Consider the following 12,242-nt stretch of genomic DNA (forward strand, 5'->3'; position numbering starts at 1 on the left):
TCAGCCTCCCCCACAGCAAGGAGTTGTTCCTTTGGGATGTTCGTCACTGGACAAAAGAAAGAAAGAAGAAAACACTCTAAGCAGTCAGCACCCTTGTCATACCCTAGTGGTATCAAAGGCGTCGGGGAGACCCTCCCCGAAAACTGCTTGGAGAGGCTCCCACCGAGCTTACTGAGGGATTGGCACCATGCCACCCGAAGGGAAGCAAGGAACCAGACTCCGACTCCGAGCCTAAGCCCACCAAAAGAAGTGTTTTTCCAGAGAAAAACACCCTAAAGGTGTTCATGCTTATGCCCTAAAACAGCAAAACAAGGAACGACTTTCCGAACGCAGATCGCCCAAGCATGCAAAAAAGGCTACTTATCGACTCACATCAATCACATGCCTACCAAAGCCCTATTCACACATGCACATAAGAAATAATGGCAGAAACCTCTACTCTAACAACTACCAACAACCTAAGGTTTGGAAGGAAAGAGCAAAGTAGAAATACTTACTGATATTCGGGTAGTTGGAGGTTGAAGGAGTAACTGGATCACTGCACAGCACGATCGCGAGAAGTAAAAGCTGCAAAGACGAACGGCGATTCAAACCAGGAACTTCGGCGAATAAACCCACTGCCAAATCAGAAGAAAAGTTTCCAGATACTTACCAAAAGAAATGGCAAGTTCGGGGGAACGTAAGCTGGGAAGCCTGAGAGTTCGAAGGTTTGGAAATCTGAAAATCCTAAAGACGGAGAATCTGAAAGCGTAAAGAGGAAGAAAGGTCCTTTCCCTCGTTTTTATAGCAGGGAAGAAGTCGTTTCGAATTCCTCAAATGGACGGTCCCGATCTTCCCATTCCGTGTGCATCAGATCCAACGGCTAGAGAGGAAGCGAAGATTCTATTTATGACTCCTCGGATGGGAATAAAGTATTTATTTCCCATCATTACACCACCTCGGGCCCGGAGTACCATTAAAAACCGTCAAATCATTATTCAGATGACTGACGCACGCATACTCAACCAGTCGCCTCACGCACACGTCTTGGTCGCAGAACCATTCCCAGAATGACACGTGGTCCTTGCCGCACTTGAGTACTTGAGTTCAAACAGAAGAAATTCCCTTTCTTTTTCATACTAACACTCAGGCGGGAAAAAGGAACCCTTCCGGGAACACAGAAGGTGCCCCCTCGCCTAATCTAAGAAACCGAAATACCCGGAGGACTGTACAAGCTCCCGGATCTCTCAAAGCTCCGTGACCTTGGGGGGTAAATGTTATCCAGATTTCCGGATAGCGTTTAGATTAATGTCCTCGGGGAAGCAGAATTATCGATGTCTTTCACGGTAGGTGACCAGAGCTCGCGGATTAACAGAAAGGCTTCGCCTCTCCCGTTTAGTGTCCGGATTATTCTTCCAAGCAAACACAACACGGAAACTCGTCAACTCTCCCGGACTCCCGAAGGGGTATCCTTCGGGGAAGCCCCTTCCAGGAGAAGCTCTTCGAGTGGTCTCCGCGGAAGCAGTTCCGTGCCTCGCACGGAACAAAGCCAAACGGTCGAGTCCTGGAGGAGGCATATTTGGAATGATATCCGCCTGACACAGGATCCCGCCTGACACACCCGTCAGGTCAATGCCGCACATTTCCCAGCACGCCTAAGGGTACCTTTTCGCCTACTGTTCCGCTGACAACTTGGAAAAGACGGTTGACTTTGTGTGTTCCCCATACTTTCACGTAAATATACCCACATAGAGTCTTGTAGCCATGCTACTACAGTAATTGTATCCCCTATTTATGGCTGGTGTAATTAAGACTCATGTACGTAGAGAAAAACCCTAATCCGAAACCCTAGCTATAAAGACCCCTTCATTTTACAAGGAGAGGGACGACCAACAAATCACATAGCAAAAACTCTACTAAAATCTCTCTAGCTTCATCTTCTTCAAGAGAATCCGAGAGAAACACTGTGAGTGTGTGAAGTTCTTGTGCACCAGCCATCTTACTGTAACCTTTTCCAAGTATAATAACATCGACTCGTGGACTAGGGCTTGTTAACGCCTGAACCACGTAAAAACACTGTTTGTTTAGTTACATTTCGGCATTTCTACAGTTCTTATCTTTTTATTATTCTGTTTGTATTCGTTTCCGAAAAACTCGGTAAACAGATCCAATTTCACTAGGTGGCAAGACAAGGTGAAATTCCTTTTGACAACACTCAAGACAGCCTACATCCTTGAGTCATCCTTGGCACCTCTAGCCGAGCCATCCGACAAAGACACTCCCGAGGAGGTGGAGAAAAGAAGGAAGAGGGAGGAGGACAATCTCCTTTGTAGGGATCATATCCTCAACACCCTATCCGATAGGCTCTATGACCTCTACACCGAGACCAAATCGAGCAAGGAGATATGGGATGCACTTGAGAAAAAGTTTAAGGCAGACGAGGAAGGTACCAAAAAGTTTTTGATATCTCAATACTTCGATTTCAAATTTTTTGGTGATAAACCTATTCTTCCTCAAATTCATGAATTGCAAATAATTGTTAACAAATTGAAAGTGTTAAAGATTGAGCTTCCCGAGGCCTTTCAAGTTGGTGCTATAGTGGCTAAATTACCACAAACTTGGAAGAGCTATAGGAAAAGAATCCTTCATAAAAATGAGGATTATTCTTTGGAGGAAATCCAAAAACATATTCGAATTGAAGAGGAATCGATATGTAGAGATAAACTTGTGGAGGGATCTAATGGAGAGACTTCCAAAGCAAATGCGGTGTCACAACCAAAACATCCCAAAAACAAAGGGAAAAAGGGTAATGAGAAACCTTTGGGTCCAAAAACCAACCCAAACAAGTTTAAGGGAAAGAAAGGTCCTTGCTTTGTGTGTGGGAAAAAGGGGCACTATGCTAGAGAATGTAGGCATAGAAAAGACCAACAAGGACCTAAGGTGAATGCAACTCAAGAGGAAAACATAGTTGCTACCCTTAGTGAGGTGAATGCGGTCCAAGGCAAGGTGAAAGAGTGGTGGTATGATACATGTGCCACCGTCCATGTCACCTATGACAAATCATTGTTCAAGACCTTTGAAGAGTCAAAGGGCAACCATGAGATACAAATGGGCAATGAGGGCAAATCCAAGGTACTTGGCAAAGGTACTATTGAAGTCTACTTCACCTCCGGCAAGAAAGTTACATTAGTGAATGTACTTTATGTTCCCGAAATGAGTAGAAACTTGGTAAGTGGTGATTTGCTTGGCAAGCCCGGCATTAAATCCGTTTTTGAGTCCAGTAAACTTATACTTACCAAATCAAATGTATTATTGGGAAAATGGTACTCTTGTGAGGGAATGGTTAAATTGTGCACCAATGATGTAATCAATAAAAATTCTAATTCCGCCTACATTATTGAGTATGATTCTTTATTTTTGTGGCATCTTAGACTATCGAATATAGGTTTTTCTACCATGAAAAGAGTAGTAAAATGTGGTATGATTGCATGCAATATTAAAAACTATGGTAAATGTGAAACATGTGTTAAGGCGAAAATTATTAAGAAACCATTTCCTAGTGTAGAAGGATCATCTAATTTACTAGATTTAATCCATAGTGATCTTTGTGAATTAAATGGTGTTTTAACTAGAGGCGGTAAAAGGTATTTTCTTACTTTTATAGATGATTTTAGTAGATATACCTATGTGTTTCTTTTAAAGAATAAAGATGAAACTTTTGATGCTTTTAAATTGTATAAATTAGAAGTTGAAAATCAACTAAATAAAAAGATTAAGGTGCTAAGAAGTGATGGAGGAGGAGAGTATTTCTCTAATGAATTCAATACATTTTGTGAAGAAAATGGTATAATTCATGAGTGCACTGCACCTTATACCCCACAACACAATGGTGTTGCCGAAAGGACTTATCTAGAGATGATAAATTCTATGTTGGTGTTTTCTAAGTTGAACTTCAACTTATGGGGTGAAGCGATTTTAACTGCTTGTCACATTCTTAATCAAATACCGATGAAGAAAAATGAGATATCTCCATATGAGTTATGGAAAGGAAGAAAACCCAACATAGGGTACTTCAAAGTGTGGGGGTGTCTTGCATATTGCAAAAAAAATGAACCTAATAGAACAAAGTTAGGTTCAAGAGCCATAAAGTATGCATTTGTTGGTTATGCCAACAATAGTAAAGCTTATAGGCTATTAGACTTAGAGTCTAATATTGTGATTGAATCTAGAGAAGTTGAATTTTTTGAGAATATGTTATGTGATAACAATTCTCAAGCTTCAACTTCTCTAAAGGAGAATTTGTTATATGAGAACAATTCTCAAGTTTCTACATCCAAAGTTGATTCTCAAGAGGAGAATTCTCAAAAGGATGTAAAACAACCCTTTGACCCTAGAAGATGTCAAAGGCTTAAAAATCATAAAAGTCTAGTAGTGGATTCTCAACAAATTTCATTCTACATGGTAGAAGGAAATAGAGAGGAAGTCACTAGGAGAATTCCTATTGTACTTCTCGTTGAGGATGATCCTAAGACTTATAGAGAAGCTATGCAATAGAGAGATAGTACATTTTGGAAAGAAGCCATCAACGATGAGATGGATTCCATTCTTTCCAATAACACTTGGGAATTGGTAGACCTCCCACCGGGGTCTAAGCCAATTGGGTGTAAGTGGGTATTTAGGAGAAAATACCACACTGACAGCACTATCCAAACCTTTAAAGCTAGATTAGTAGCTAAAGGGTTTAGGAAAAAAAAGGGTATTGATGATTTTGATACTTATGCGCCTGTTGCAAGAACAACTTTTATAAGAATTTTGTTTGTTTTAGCTTCTATACACAACTTGTATGTTCATCAAATATATGTCAAAACAGCATTCCTTAATGGTGACCTCAATGAGGAGGTCTATATGGAACAACCCGAAGGGTTTTTCCTACCAAAATATGAACATAAAGTTTGTAGACTTGTAAAATCCTTATATGGATTTAAACAAGCTCCTAAGCAATGGCATGAGAAATTTGATCAAGTCATCATGTCTAATGGGTTTAGACATAACAATGGAGACATGTGTTTGTATTCCAAAACTTGTAAGGGATATGTGATCATTGTTTGCTTATATGTGGATGACATGCTTATTCTAAGTAATAGCATGAAAGGGATAGAAGAAACGAAGAGGTTTCTTTCATCAACCTTCAAGATGAAAGATCATGGAGAAGTTGATACCATACTCGGTATCAAAGTAAAGAAACATAGTGGGGGTTTTGCGTTAGGGCAAGTCCACTATGTTGAGAAAGTATTGAACAAATTTAACCATCTCAAGGTTAAAGATGCCAATACTCCATTCGATCATAGTGTAAAACTAGAGAAGAATGAAGGAAGATCGGTGGCTCAATTGGAGTACGCTAGTGCTACAGGGAGTCTAATGTACGCTGCCCAATGTACTAGACCTGATATAGCATTTCCTGTAAGTAAACTTAGTAGGTTTACAAGTAATCCAAGTGTGGATCACTGGAAGGAAATTGGAAGAGTCCTAGGTTATCTCATGAAAACCAAAGGACTAAGCCTTCACTACTCCAAATTTCCTTCGATTTTAGAAGGATATACAGATGCAAGTTGGATATCCAATCTTGGGGACAACTTTTCCACAACTGGTTGAGTATTTACACTTGGTGGAGGTGCAATTTCTTGGGGTTCCAAGAAACAAACCTGTATATCTCATTCCACTATGGAAGCAGAGTTCATAGCTCTAGCTGCTACCGACAAAGAGGCCAAATGGTTAAGGGATCTGTTGATAGAGATTCCCCTAATCAAAGATAATGTATCTACTATATCGATACATTGTGATAGCCAAGCGACATTGGCTAGAGCATACAACGGAGTGTATAATGGGAAGTCTAGAAATATTAGTCTAAGACATGGATATGTAAGTGAATTGATTCAAAGAGGAGTCATCTCAATATCCTATGTGAGAACAAGTGAAAATCTGGCTGATCCTTTCATTAAGTCACTAACGAGGGATTTAGTGGCTGCATCGTCTCGAGGAATGGGACTTAAACTCCCTAAAGAGATTCACAATTGATGGTAACCTATCTTAACACTAGTTATTCAACTAGTGTTAGGTTCAATAGGTAACAACAAGTCAATCAAGTGAATATTAGTTGTACTCAAAACAAGTCCCATCTGAGATATTGAGTACTTGTGTGTTACCAAGTGGAGGGCTAAAACCGATTTTTTTTTTTAATAGAATTCAGTCTTGTGAAGACAAGTTTTTTTGCTAACAAAATACTGTAAGAATTCTAATTATATGGACCTAGGGGTGGTTCCGCCTCTCATGAGAATTGGGAGTATTCTCAAGAACGTCCATGAATGGAAAGTTCACATGGGCATTAATGGTGCAAAGCGAGTCATAGAGGTCTCAAGTGAACATCTGTGTGTTATCACCGATTTGTTATCATGAAAAGATGGTTCAATGCCTAATGCAACCAAATTTTCGAAAAATTTTGTGATAATTACACTATAGTAAAGTTCAAGTTGAAAAACACTTTGCTTTATGCACTAATGCAATGACTCCTATAAGAGAGAGTTCTTATTTAATCAAGTGGGGATATGTTATATTTTAAAATATAATGATTGATTAAATAAGTGTTACAATATATAACTATTTAATCTAGTGGGGGAATGTTATATTATTTTATAATATAATGTTTTAGATTAAATAAATGTGACAAAGAGTGTCACATATTGTAACATATAATAGAGAGTTACAATATTTAGATATATGAGATATATCCAAATAATGTAACATATTTGGTGTTACAAATTTGTAACTTCCAAATATCACCCTTTATTGTGTAAATTTGTTGTTACACAATATTGAGATGAATTTCATAAAGCCATATGTGATATGCCTGTTAGAGATATGATTTTAACCCCAATAATGTGTTTTGGGAGGTACAAAATCATTTGGGAGGGTTTGGAACCGTCTGGAAAAACAACATATTTTTTAGTGCTGAAAATGGTCGGTGGCCGCCACCACTGAATGTTGGTGGCCGCGGCCTGTGGGACAGAGGCTAGTCGCCGTAGCCACTAATGTCTCTGGCCACGACCACAGGCTAAAAACCGACCATTTTTCAGTTTTTTCAATCTTTGTTGAACGACTCAAAAAACCCAAATAACTCTCAAATCTCATTTTTAATTCCATGTTAACTCAATTAAATATTGGTAACAGCCATGTGGGTTGGTGGAATTTGAAATTCAAAGTGTGTCTCTAAACTCTGTAAATAGGAGCCTGTAGCTCACTTGTAAGACACAACATTTTCTATCCATTAGAGCAATTGGCTAGAAACACCTTGAGGCTTGATAATTTCAGAAAGCATTTCCTATAATCTGTGAGAGATCCCTTAGTGCTTGAGTTAGGGGGAAATAAGCTTTTGGACAAAGGTTTCAAACCTTGTTCAAGTTGGTGATCCCCATCACTCTTCACTTTGGTAGTGTGAGTGAGAGTTGTTCATCTTTTGTTTCTTGTTCCTTACTTTCATTCTATTGCTTTTCATCTTTATATTGTTCTTCTCTATTTACTTGTATTTCTTGTTCAAGAGTTGTAATCTTTTCGTTTCTTTTGTTTCAAACACTTTACTTTATTTGTAACCTTTTGCTTAGAGTTGTACTTTACTATTCTCTTCTTCTTCATTTTCTTTGTTTATTTGTAATTTTCAGTTATAGAGTTGTAACTCTTTTTAATCAATCATTATTTATTTGTAATATATTGCATAGAGTTGTAAGTTATTATTATTTCCATTGAGGCAAAATACATATTTTCCTAACACTAGGGTTCTTGAGTTTCACAAACCTTGGAAGAAATACAATGAAACGATGGATAATTGCACTATAGCTCTCTTTCTCTCTCTATCTTAGCAAAGAAATTTAGGGATAAAAAGTCCCTTTCTTGAGCTATTTCATGTATATTTATAGGCTCAAGGAGGGTTACACGGGCCATATCTTTCCTTATTAACTGCGTATCAAGGTAATAATGACGAAATATTCAATGCAATTATTATAAGATTACAATCTTAGAAGGAAAAAAAATCAAATTATACGACCAGACTGGTCGTATCTAATAATTAAGCCTGACGAAGTGATGTGCTTTTGGTCGATAGTTGAATAGCACTTCTGCCACGTGTCGACCACGTGGGAGAAATCCCTACCACGTCATCAGCAACCGTTTTTTGGGTAAACATTTGCCCCCCAAGATTTATTTATTGCGACTAGCAATAAGTAAACTTAGGAAACTGACCCTTCGAATACCCCACGAAATCTGTCAGAGCCGCCCGTGCTTCCTTGAAAAAAGTGATCAATCATGTCCAATCAAGTCTTTTTGGTTTCCCAATAACTTGTCTGACGACTATTACACTTCCCCATGCTTTTAAAGTGGTAATTCATGATTACTTCTTCTACCGTGTCACAGTCACTATAAGTAATACCCCAAATCCACATTTTTACTTTTTACTTGGCATCTCCTCTCCAAGAACTTCGAAGTACTTCCGTCTTAAGAGCCTAGAAATTCCCAGGAACTCACATCCGGACCCACGAAAGCTTTCGTGTTCAGACTTCATGTTCAGACTCCATTCTTCATCTAAGTAAGATTCACGAACTTCTTAGACGTTTGAGTTGCCATGCAAAACTATTTCATACTTATTTTTATCTCTGAACCTTTGCATGTTCTTGGCTGAAACTGTTATGAGGATTGTGTGTATATCAATAGATGTTTGATAGGGTAGTGAAGTAACGTTTCGTAGGAGTTAGGAGCTAGTTTGGTAGTTGAGATTGTAGATTTAGGGCGTAAAATCAAAGTAAAAATTTGATTTTTAGGCTAGTTGAAGAACTGGGTTTTTCCCGCCCCTTCAGAGTCGAAAAAGCTTTTTTCCCGAAAATTTTTTTACTTCCACTTTTCAATCTGTTTTTCAAACTGCTCGTATAAAACTCAGTGTTTTTGCTAGAATGCTGCTGGCCGTATAAAAGCTTAACTTTTATACGCGAACAACGTTATTCTAACTCTCGACACAGATTTTTAGGCTTTACGTTCTCACCTCCCCCTTTCTCTGTTCGCAGCTTTTCATGCAAGATCTGTGGGGAGGTGAAAGGCCTATCGACGACGACTTGCTTGCCCAAATTACTTGAAGACCAGAAGCAACCGTCACTGTTGATACTAGAAATTACATTTTCTCGAACCCTACCCAATAGAACTCAGTAAACCTTCTAGCCATGGGTAGAGTAAAATCCACTGCCCAGAAAAAGAAACTGTAATGCCCCAAATTTCCTAATGAGGTTTAGGACCTTGATTATGAGGCCGGGAGGGCCATAATTGATTTATTATGCTATTTAATGATTATATGCATGTTTATGTGAATTATATTATTATATGATGGTAAATGCATGCGTATGTGTTCATTTTAATTATAAGGGCATTTTGGTAATTTGGCTCGTTGAGGGCGTTGTTTAACGCCCAAAATGTGACTACCACTAAGCGGTAGTTGTAGTAAGATTGGGTGGTCGATCCACAAGGAGGTAACCTAAAATCAAAATGTGGATGCTCAAAATTCCCTGCCTGAAAAAGAACCCCAAAGTATGTGATTGGGTCCCGTGTACTTAGGTGCGTATTGGGAAATCTTGGCGGATGAAGCCCCCAACACGTACGCCGTCAAGGCCTCGTGAGGGGCAGCCTCGGCTTGCCGCAGGGCCTCGCACGCCCCTGGCCATAGTGCCTCGCACGCCCGCACGCGCCTCGTGCCCCCGCACCTCGCCCCTAGCGGCTCGCGCCCAGCGCCTCGCCCCTAGGTGCCTCACGCACCAGGCGCTTCGCGAGACATGGCCATGTCTTCCCTCGCCATGGCCGCGCCACGAGGGCCTCGTGAAGGAGCGCCTTGCCTTGCCTCGCCTCGGCCGCGCCACGAGGGCCTCACGAGGGAGCGCCTCGCCTAGCCACGCCTCGGCCGCACCACGAGGGTCTCGCGAGGGAGCAACTCGCCTAGCCCCGCCTCGGCTGCGCCACAAGGGCCTTGCGAAGGAGCGCCTCACCTAGCCATGCCTCGGCCGCGCCACGAGGGTCTCCCGAGGGAGCGCCTCGCCTAGCCCCGCCTCGGTCGTGCCACAAGGGCCTTGCGAGGGAGCGCCTCGCCTAGCCTCGCCTCGCCTCGGCTGCGCCACGAGGGCCTCGCACCCTTCACCTCGAGATGGAACCTCCTATGGAATCCTATGGAAACCCCACCATCTAGAAGTGAAAGCTGAAGTATGATTCAGTAAGGTCATGCTAGTAAAATCTTGTACGGGGTACGGCTTCTAAGACACCGTACGCCTGACCATAGCACTCACGCTAGACAAGTAGTTGGAGCACAAGGAGAGAGGACATGGCCTGCATGCTCCCAACCAGATGTCAGGGTCGACACCACTACCACCTGCACCACTCCTCTGATAGTCGTACGGTCGAGTAGTGGAGACATCCTCATGGTACCTGGCCATGTACATGTATCAACAACACCTCCTCTGAAACCACTCTCCTGACAGTGTACTTTTGTACCACCTGGTCCCCTGGACCACAGTGTATCTAGGCCATTAGAGCCCACTATATAATGAACCCCAATTCCACATGGAAAGGGGTTGGAAAATTTACTGTAGCAAGTGCACCATAGTGAATAACAATTGATTTCACCATTGTTCTTCTGCAATTGTTCTTAGAGTTTATACTGTGATTTCTAAAGATTTTCTTTTGGTAATCTTTACTTTGCACTTTTTCTAACTTAACTTAGTTGACGAGTTCTCACCGTCAACAGTTTGGCGCCGTCTGTGGGAACCTAAGCACCAAGCTACTGTTCTACCATTACTTCCGGCAAGAAGAAATGCCGAGACGTTCAAAGCGACTCAGGGAGCCACGAGAGGTGGAGGTCCACCTTAACAGAGTCCAGCTGAAGGCCTCCATGAAGGATCCTCCTCCACCCAGAGATGTGGAGCCCCCAAGGGACCCTGAGGTTCACGAGGGTGATAGAGAGGCCTCGTCACCGGCTGTCCCGCCCGGAGGGAGTCCTCCAAGGGCACCACCGGGGAATGCAAACGAATTCCCGCTCCCTAAACCGCCACAAGTACCAAACTCCGGCTGGCAGGACCCGGGCCCCTCGACGCGTAGACGAGATAAGCATCCCCAGGTCCATTCCGTGAGCTCGAGTTCTAAATCTCGATTCTATGAAGAAGAAATACGTGAGCTCCACCGTAAGAACCAAAGGTTGGAGACCACCCTAGAGAATATGCAAGAGGTGTTGAATGGCCTATTGCAAGGTAAGTCGAGCGTGACTTTGCCCAAGAGAAAAGAGAAAGGTCGGGAGGGGGCAGAGACCACCGTACCAGTAGACGATGGGAGGACTCGACACTCCACCAGTAACACCCCCCGAACGAAGCAACGCGAACATCCTGAACCATCGAAGCAGGCCCAGAAACCAGAGCCGAGGACCAACGCTGCCCCTCGCAATGAGGATGAGGTCACCTCTAAGAGAGCACCCTCAGATTTACGGGAGGAGCTCAACAAAAAGAGGGCGGGTAAAGGGTCCACGCCCCCTATGGCACCTCGAGAGGGCAAAGGAATGGGGGATCTTAACCCATCTTCTTTAAGGGACTCCTTAAGCAAGAGGAGGCAGGACTTGGACACAGAAATGAGGAGCCTGCGAAGCAAGATCGTCACCGCCTCTGGTGGTCAGGCTGTTGAGGAAGAGTTTGACCATGAGTCACCCTTCGTGAGGGAGATCCAAGCCATCCGGCTCCCTGCCAACTTTAAGGAACCCAATATGACCCCATACGAAGGAAGCACCGACCCAAAGTACCACCTGGATGCGTTTAATGACCTGATGAAGCTGAGGGGAATTGGTAGCGGAGCCAGATGCCACTGCTTTGCTGTCACATTGAAAGGACCCACATACAAATGGTTCAAAAGACTAAGGCCGGGGTCCATCAGATTCTGGCAGCAGTTTTCTAATGAATTCCTCCAACAGGACCACGCCATGCGGGACTACACGATGCCAGGCACCAGCCTTGCCAATGTGAAGCAAGGAGACAAGGAGAGTCTAAAGAGCTACATTCACAGGTTCAACATGGAGGCCGCTAAGGTGGGGAGCCTGACCCGCCGGGAGTTAAAAATGGCCATTACAGCCGGGGTGCGCTCGGGAAGCAAATTGTGGGACAACATGCTGAAGAGGGAAGTCACCGACCTAGATGACTTCTACGAGA

The sequence above is a fragment of the Humulus lupulus genome, chromosome X (assembly GCF_963169125.1).
Source record: "Humulus lupulus chromosome X, drHumLupu1.1, whole genome shotgun sequence".
Taxonomy (NCBI): Eukaryota; Viridiplantae; Streptophyta; class Magnoliopsida; order Rosales; family Cannabaceae; genus Humulus; species Humulus lupulus.